This window comes from Lacerta agilis, chromosome 12 (genome assembly GCF_009819535.1).
Source record: "Lacerta agilis isolate rLacAgi1 chromosome 12, rLacAgi1.pri, whole genome shotgun sequence".
In the NCBI taxonomy this organism is placed as follows: Eukaryota; Metazoa; Chordata; class Lepidosauria; order Squamata; family Lacertidae; genus Lacerta; species Lacerta agilis.
The window spans coordinates 5202658-5212348 of NC_046323.1; the positions used below are offsets into that span (position 1 = coordinate 5202658).

Consider the following 9691-nt stretch of genomic DNA (forward strand, 5'->3'; position numbering starts at 1 on the left):
GAGCTCACCCCATCGCGGGGATTCGAACCACCGACCTTCTGATCGGCAAGCCCTAGGCTCTGTGGTTTAACCAGTCTACCTAGCAATAAAATAATGACAGTGCATTTGGAATGTATTCTTCGGTGTTTTGCTCAAAGTGCAACAAGGAAATTAATCACAAAAATAGACTTCTCCCAAAATGTTTGGTATTGGAAGCCTTCATATTTGCATTCTTACCACCGCAAAATGCAGAAGATCATCTTCACCATACTCGTTTTTTAGTTTTCTGAATAAGCTCAAGACAGCTTTGCAAGGTCCGCACCAAGCCTGATATACATCTACTACTGGAAAACACACAACAAATTGCCTAAATAAAATGGGTAACTTCAAATGGGTGATGCCGTTTTTTTCTGATTTGGGGGCAGGGACATGCCCCTCTATTGAAACCATGTTTTTACCAGGTTTTTATTAATAATAGGCATGATGTATCAGTAGTAGTAAGCAATCCTATTACAGAAATTAACACGTTTTAAACACGCTTTAAGTTTCACTACATCTGTTACTACTATCAAATTTATTTATGCACCACTTGTATATCAAAATGGTTTCTAAGTTTACAAGCATAAAATCAGTTATAAAATCCATACGTAATTAAAATACACAATGGAACAATCTTATCAAAGCATTAAAACCATTTTAATTAAAATATACATTAAAACAAGCCAGTTAAAAGGCATAACAATTTAAACAGTTAAAAATAATTAAAAATAAGACCAGAAGGCCAAGTCTAGGGGATTGCTTGTCTAAACAGGCGTGTCTTCAAGAGCTGGCAGGATGCCAATACTTGTTTTCAGCAGTATAGCCTGCCATATGTGGTAGAAGCAGGCCCAGCACAGGTGAACACAGTGACTGCCAGGTTGCTGCCGAGACCATATGAAAGACCTACATTGGCTCCCAGTGCGTTTCTGAGCACAATTCAAAGTGTTGGTGCTGACCTTTAAAGCCCTAAACGGCCTTGGCCCAGTAGACCTGAAGGAGCGTCTCCACCCCCATCGTTCTGCCCGGACACTGAGGTCCAGCTCCGAGGGCCTTCTGGCGGTTCCCTCCCTGCGAGAAGTAAGGTTGCAGGGAACCAGGCAGAGGGCCTTCTTGGTAGTGGCGCCCACCCTGTGGAACGCCCTCCCGTTAGATGTCAAGGAAATAAACAACTACATTGGTACCTCGGGTTAAGAACTTAATTCGTTCTGGGGGTCCGTTCTTAACCTGAAAACATTCTTAGCCTGAGGTACCACTTTAGCTAATGGGGTCTCCTGCTGCCCCCATGCGATTTCTGTTCTCATCCTGAAGCAAAGTTCTTAACCCGAGGTACTATTTCTGGGTTAGCAGAGTCTGTAACCCGAAGCGTCTGTAACCCGAAGCACCACTGTATCTGACCTTTAGAAGACACTGAAGGCAGCCCTGTTTAGGGAAGTTTTTAGTGTTCTATTGTGAGCCACCCAGAGTGAAGCCTGGTAGTCAGACAAGATGTGACAGTAAGTGTAACTTCTTTGCATTTAAGGTGCCCATTAAAAAAAATATGCACCTAGAACCATTGGGAATATTTGTGGAATAACCCGCCTCTTATAACCAACATGCTTAACTAATTAAAGCATTAAGAAGTTAATACCATAAACTGTTCTTCCAGGCTTGGCTATGTCACTTCCCCTTATTTTGGGAGGAAATAGGTAATAAAGCCTATTGTTCACCCCCAGTCTACCTGAGCAGCTCAGTGTGGTTTGAGGCAATTGCTCCAGCTCAACTGCATGGCTCTCACTCGCCACTCTTAAGTTCCCACACCAATTGTATAGAAGATAGATAGATAATACTTTATTCAGCTATAAGCCCACAAGAATTGTATAGAAACTTTTACCAATTTATAACTAAGCTAAGTCTTACTGCCTGTGCAACTTTTCTGACTGATGTATGGAAAAGCATATGAACATGACCTTTGGAGAGTTAGTAAGTAAACCAAGTTTTAACTTACCAAACGTGTGATCTCTTCCTATTCTGGGGGAAGAGGGAAATCTTGGAACTGACTTGGTAGGGCATGTTTTAAAGATCTAACAGCCTATATTTCCACACTTTATGTGGCACCCGCCCTGTGGAATGCCCTCCCACCAGATGTCAAAAAGAAAAACAACTACCAGACTTTTAGAAGACATCTGAAAGGAATCTTTTAATGTTTGATGGACTACTGTATTTTAATATTTTGTTGGAAGCTGCCCAGAGTGGCTGGGGAAACCCAGCCAGATGGGTGGGGTATAAATTATTATTATTATTATTATTATTATTATTATTATTATTATTATTATTATTATTGTTGCATATTTTTGGACTACTTACAATAAATAAGTTCTGAAAAGTTAAAAACATTCAGGAATTTATTTTTGTGAGGACACAACATCTAGTAGAGGGGTTACAAAGTACATGCACTTGTAAATGCACTGCAGTGGGTGCACACAATTAAATACTGGTGCGTGGTGCGTACATTCTTGCACACAAACTTTAGTATATAAGAGGAAAGGGGGGAACTGTACCTGTTAGACCTTTCTTCAGCAACATTTCTTCCCATTGTTCTTGAGTAAGTATTACTGCCTAAAGTAAAACAACCGTAGAGTTTTTTCAGCTTTAAAGTGCTGGGTGTTCCAGCAAGCAGTTGAATAGTTAAGGGAAAAGACAAAATCTATACCTGTAGCTGAACTTCCTTCTTCTTGCTTGCCATCTTATTCCCTATAACTGTGTAAATGTAAACAAACAGCCAATTGAGAAGGATATTGGATTATAACTAAGTCCCACTCAGAGCAGTCCCACTGAAATTAATGAGCCTCAGTTATTCATGTCCATTGATTCGAACGATATTCTCTGAGTATGACTAATGTTCTATGCAACCCGTTAACACACTCGCCCCCCCCAAAAAAATCAATATAATTTGCAGTTCATTTTAATGTAGCTGAATTTTTTTATTTACGGCTCTATTCAGCAGCAAACCCAGACAATGTGATCATTTGGGCATTAAATATCACTTCCCCCAGTTTCTTCGGTTAGTGAAAACACAGCATTTTATCCCTTAGCAATGTTGACATTTTAAGGCATTTTCATTATTGTCCATAGGGTATGCCGCCATCCAGCTCTTGAAAAATAAAATCTTCAGATTTTTGAATTGACAAAAATAAAATAAACACGAGGGCAGTATTCACCTAAGTTTTCCTCAGAGCAGACCCACTGAAATTAATGAACATGACTAAGAGTCATGAATATATTCCGAGTAAAAATTGGTTGAGTTCCACCCTGAGTGTTCATAACAAGGGAAATGATGTCTTCATCTGCAGCTCATCAGTCATCTGTCTCCAACCCTTGTCTTTCATTAAAACATTCAGGGGGAAAGCAAAAAAAACAACCAAGAATCTTGTAGCACCTTAAAGAAATTTGTTCTGGCAAAAGATTTCATGGACTACAGTCCTCTTCATTAGAAATGTGAAGCAGTAAGCTAAATTATGACATTCTCAGTGTTAAGACTCTGGTTAGTCTACACCTGCCTGTAACAGATTATTCACCATTAGCTCAACCTCCACAGAGTTAGCAACAACTCTAAACTTCCAAAACATTAGGTGGGCACCAAAGTTCTCAATATATTTATTTGAAAACATCTATTCTGCTGGGGTCAATCTTTCCTACACCAGTAGAGTGGGTTAGATAGCATGAAAATAACTGTAGGAATTCCCACAAAGAAATTTGAGATCAACGGTATAACAAGGATTTGCTAGTGTATTTCCACAAATTACTGATTAAAAAAACCTGAAGTCATCTCACATATTCCTTGTCATTTTTAAAGACTTGATTCAAACCAGCAATATAAATTATTAAGCTCACATTATTTTCTCGGGGAAATGATGTTGATAGAACATTGTGTGGCTTTCCATTTCTACAACTGGCTTGCAGAACACAATGCACTCAGTGCCCACGGAACAACATTACTAATTCTGATAAACACAGACGGACAAAAGCCAACATGTATTCATCCTAGATACAATAATATGAGTACATAACACACATCTTTAGCAGTGCCCATCAGTTACAGTTTAGTCATTCCAGTTCTGGAGGGTTGAGAAAATTTTGTTGGGCCTCAGTGAAGTGTTTTTGAGTGTCATAGAATCATAGAATCCTAGAGTTGGAAGAGACCACAAGGGCCATCCAGTCCAACCCCCTGCCAAGCAGGAAACACCATCAAAGCATTCCTGACAGATGACTGTCAAGCCTCCGCTTCAAGACCTCCAAAGAAGGAGACTCCACCACACTCCTTGGCAGCAAATTCCACTGTCGGACAGCTCTTACTGTCAGGAAGTTCTTCCTAACGTTTAGGTGGAATCTTCTTTCTTGTAGTTTGAATCCATTGCCCCGTGTCCGCTTCTCTGGAGCAGCAGAAAACAACCTTTCACCCTCCTCTATATGACATCCTTTGATATATTTGAACATGGCTATCATATCCCCCCTTAACCTTCTCTTCTCCAGGCTAAACATACCCAGCTCCTAAGCCGTCAAGCAGGTCAGATCTGGATAAGCAGGTCAGATCTGGATAAGGATAGCAAGTTTCTTTGCCATGCTTATTTTAGAGATGAAGCATCCCACTTCTTCACCTCAACTCCCCAGGATTAATTTTAGGAATAAACTTCCCCGTTATCCTGTGCATCTCTAAGGTGCCTTCTTGGGAGTAGATGGCTAATGGATGGAACCAACTATCTCCTAACCTTGCCCTGCGACTGTGTCTCTCTTTGTCCTTCAGGCTGTGAAGGCCCAACACCACAGCAAGGTCATCCAGGCCACACAAAATAACAATAAATGTAATTGCAACCACACACACACACACACACACAGTGTCTGCTGCGTTCACATAAATCTCACTTCCATACACACAGACACCATGAGCATGCCATGTCCTTATACACACTGTGTTAACTGGTCCAAGGAAACCACTTCCATAGAGCAATATGAACCTTCAGGAAGGATGGGAGATGGAGGGGCAGGCGGTTATGGCTGTTGCTATGGTCACCAAAGAACATCCAGGTAGAAGCCAACTGTCAGGAATGAGTTGGGGAGGACCTGCACTCAGCCTGGGCTCAGTTGGCTGGTGGACATGCAGCACCTCGGATGGACCTGGTACCCGAGAGGTGACTATGAAGGCTGTCACCAAACCAAGGAGCCGCGAGAGAGCTGCTGGGCTGGCCCAAGACCTTTTGGCACCTGAGGCAAACCACAAAATGCCCCACCCCCACCCCCAGTGAAGATGGGCAGAGTGAAAATCTACTTCAGGAACAAGGGAGGGAATCAAATCAACCTTACCCAATGGTTGAACTGGGAATCAAAGGCTGTCACGGGGGAATCGGGCCCGCTCCCAATCATGCCGGGTGAGTGGAGACCCCAGGAGAACCCAGTAGGCACCCTCCCATCATTTCTTCCCTGGGGGCTGGAAGGAGATCAACAGTGGCCCCTATTCATCGAGAGACAGCGTGGAGGGGGCTGTCGAGGATGCAACCAGGGCCGGATTTAGGTTTTATGAGGCCCTAAGCTACTGAAGGCAATGGGGCCCTTTATATGTCCAGCTGTCGTTTGTCAACAACAAATTATTGCTGTTTTTTTGTGTTGAATATATGCTATATGGTAATTTAAGGGCCTAATAGGTATCTAAAGCCATTTGTACATAACAAAATATGTCTTTTATCAAAGTAATTGTTGAACTGAAATACAATTAGGAAGAAATATATAAATCCTTAATAAAAAAAAAAGACAAGAAGAAGAAGAAGAAGAAGAAGAAGAAGAAGAAGAAGTCTATTACTAGAGGGAAATTTTTGGGGCCCCCAAGAGATTGGGGCCCTTACCTATACTGTACCTTATTTAGTTTATACGTAAATCTGGCACTGGATGCAACAGATCCAGCAGCTGCGGTTGGGGCCACAGAAACAGCAATGGTTGATGTGTTGCTGCCTGCCTCCCCGGTGGATCCTGGCAGTGGATCCCCCCCCCCCAATTGAATCCTCACATTGCCTCATGGGTGGTCCAGCCCTGCTGCTCAGGGAAATATTCTTGGTGGCTTGAATTTGGCCACATAAGGAAGGAGAGAGAAAGCAGCTCTAATGAACTGCTCTTTGGAAGGAAATACTCAGTAAACGGGTCATCTGGAGGAGCCATTTGAAGGGCCTGAGATCAATGGGCTCCACTTACTTTCTCTTTAAAGGCTAGGGTGAAGGAAGGAAACCCCCCCCCCAACCGTCTCTTCACATATGTTGCTTCACAGGGTGGGTGGGTGGGTGTGTTTTAAAGGATGTTGTCGGTTTTCTTGTTTCTTGGTCTTGGTCAATCTCAGGGTTATTTCCCCATCACTTCCTTCCAAGGCTATCTAAATTGCTTACCGCACATTTCAAATGTTTGCCACTCCCAGTCAATATTTTTTCTCTCCTTTATTTTTTTATTTTTTGGCCTTTTTATGGAATGAACTTTATTATGGGGACGTTATGCCTATAAAAATGCGCCCAGCATAACAGAAACGGGGGAACTGTTGTTGCCTTGGTGACTATATGGTGACCTTAAGAAAGAACACAACTGCTGTTTGAATAATAGCCCGGAGAGTAATCTAAATCAAATGATTTGCTGGGCTAAACTTAATGGTTTTTCTGTTAGGAGAAACTAAACAAATGTGTGATTCAAGGATATAAAAGAGCAGCTTTTCTTCCGAACTATCACATTTAGCTATATTCCCTTGGCATTATGGAATTAGCGGAGACAATTTCTGCATCACAGAGAAGATAGTTCAGGCCTTTTCCTCCAGCAATAAATCTGTCTACAGAATAATGTTTTAACTTTTCATGGGAAGACCTTTAAAAGCCTCATCCTAAGGTAGTGTTATGAGTTTGGGGGGGGGGGGGGATTTGGTAGCATGAGAGACCTTCTAAGCCCTGGATCCAGCAAGTGATAAAATAAAAGCCAGGATAGCTTCCTGTTTTGAGATGATAGCCTGGGTGAAGGGCCATTAAATGAAACAAAGGAAAGGGGCTCTGTGCGAGATGTCAAATGGGCGAGGCCCCTCCCTCAGCTCATAGATAGTTAGAAGGACAAAGCAGCACAGGCCTTTTTCTCTGTTTTGGCTTCTTGACCAATCTTCTTGTGGTTGTTTTGTTAGCTTTCTGCCTTCCCTCTTCCTTGCCCTCACTTACGTGGGGTGTCACCATCCTGCAAGTGCATGCAGGATAGCAGTCTGCAAGCCCATTTCCTCAAAGGTAAAGAGCCGCCGACCTCAACGGGGCTTAGTTCTTTGCAAGTGGCTGGTTGGGCTTGTGGGCTGTTACGGTGACCTCACCTCACTGGTGTGGGAGCAAGCCCCCTCTGAACTCAGTAGCTATTTAAAGGTCAAGGGACCCCTGACCATTAGGTCCAGTCCTGTCCGACTCTGGGGTTGCGGCGCTCATCTCGTGTTACTGGCCGAGGAAGCCGGCGTACAACTTCCGGGTCATGTGGCCAGCATGACTAAGCCACTTCTGGTGAACCAGAGCAGCGCACGGAAACGCCGTTCACCGTACCGCTGGAGCGGTACCTATTTATCTACTCGCACTTTGATGTGCTTTCAAACTGCTAGGTGGGCAGGAGCTGGGACCGAGCAATGGGAGCTCACCCCGTCGCGGGGATTCGAACCGCTGACCTTCTGATCAGCAAGCCCTAGGCTCTGTGGTTTAACCCACAGCGCCACCCGTAGCTCTTTACTTCAGAGTAAATGGGCATGGCTTGGAGCCCACGAAGTCTGGCATTTAGCCCTCCCGTTCCTCTTTTCCAGGAGGGGCTCTTCCCGTTTCACCGCCTGAGGCAAAACAGGAAGGTGCTGCCCTGCCATCGCCCCTCCACCAAACCCGCACGTACTGGAGTTGTGCAGCGACAGCAGCTTCTGGCAAGACCTCACAAGACCTTGTGGAGCTCTCATGAGATCTTGCCAGAAGTTGCCACCAGGGCTTCAAGGGTAGGTGGGTTTTCCACAGGGAAACAAGGGTAGGTGGGTTTTCCACCAGGGCTTCAAGGGTAGGTGGGTTTTCCATTTGAGGTGGTTGGCCCAGTCCGCCTCACGGGCTGGCCGTCCCTGCTCCTTTCTGCAGAACCAGGGCAGGTTCAATTCCAACCACTGAGCATAGCTGTCAACTTTCCCCTTTTCTTGCGAGGAATCCTATTCGGAATAAGGGAATTTCCCTTTAAAAAAAGGGGAAAGTTGACAGCTATGCCACTAAGAGTGGGGAAATTGTTATGTGCACCCTAGGTGTGTGTCCTGTGGGGGGGGGTGTTGAAGAGTGGAAAAGATAGAGGCGGGAAGGATCACGGAGGTCTTGCTGCTTTTCCACTCTCAAGGAAACAGGCCTTGTCCAATTGCCTTTGAGAATGTGGGGGAATGTTGCTAATTCTCCTTTCTGGAGCTCCCCATGGAACTGCCCTCTGGCACCTTGACCAGAAGATCGTCTGCTGGCAGACAGGCAGGCTCCTCTCCGGTCACCTCTTGGCTCCCTCGCTCACCTGCCTCGCTGACTCGCACACATGCCTGCCAAAGCTCTTCCTCCATTGCCAGCTGTGCAGGAGCTCAAGAGTGTTGAGTGATGGGAGGGCCGTCCCTAACCTGGGCACTTGGGGCAAATCAGTCATCAGGGCAAAATGTCTCAGACGGAAGTAAAGCTGTCGTCACAAGTTCTCTCTTATTTACAAGAAGTAGCTGGGTTTTAGAGAAGTAGGAAACCTAGTTTTGTAAGCCAGGAGTGTCAGAGGAAGGAGAATTCTGACAGGACTTGTTGCTGTTTCATGTAGGGGAGGTGGGGATTAATAGGACTTGTGCCTATATTTAAACTTAAAGGTAAGGGTAAAGGCAAAACAAAATAAAAAATAAAAAAATCCTTCCAGTAGCACCTTAGAGACCAACTAAGTTTGTTCTTGGTATGAGCTTTCGTGTGCATGCACACTTCTTCAGATAAAGGGTAAAGGTAAAGGGTTCGGGTTCGGATGCGGACGACTCTGGGGTTGAGTGCTCATCTCACTCTATAGGCCAAGGGAGCCGGCGTTTGTCTGTAGACAGCTTCTGGGTCATGTGGCCAGCATGACAAAGCCGCTTCTGGCGAACCAGAGCAGCGCACAGAAACTCCGTTTACCTTCCCGCCAGAGCGGTACCTATTTATCTACTTGCACTTTGACGTGCTTTCGAACTGCTAGGTTGGCAGGAGCAGGGACTGAGCAACGGGAGCTCATCCTGTCACGGGGATTCAAACCGCCAACCTTCTGATCCGCAAGCCCTAAGCTCTGTGGTTTAACCCACAGCACCACCCGCGTCCCATATTTCAACTTAAGTATGAGAAATTGGCTCATATTGGGACAGGAGAGTCCTTGAGATTGTGGGCTATGCCAAGGAGTGGAAATCTGTGATCTTTCCCACGTTGTTGGACACCAGCGCCCATCACCCCTGAGCATTGGCCATGCTGGCTGGAGTTGATGGGAGTTGGAGTCAAACAACATCTTGAGGTCACCATGTTGTTTTGTTTCTGGGTAACAGAGAAGGTCTGATGGAACCCTTCAGCCTCGAAGGCTGAATTGAACATCCAGCTACCATTTACTTACCTCTGTGGTAGGATAAACATATCACATTCTCTTTAGTTTGACAAGT

The 9691-nt window shown here is 44.7% G+C and overlaps 1 long non-coding RNA gene across 1 annotated transcript; it reads right to left on the reverse strand.

Annotated features, from left to right (window-relative positions):
* Positions 1-221: 221 nt before the first annotated feature.
* Positions 222-5028, reverse strand: LOC117055928. Its single transcript, XR_004427679.1, has 4 exons — positions 4964-5028; positions 2708-2748; positions 2556-2613; positions 222-323 (listed from the first exon to the last, which is right to left on the reverse strand). It is a non-coding gene; the product is annotated as an uncharacterized LOC117055928 (long non-coding RNA).
* Positions 5029-9691: the final 4663 nt, after the last annotated feature.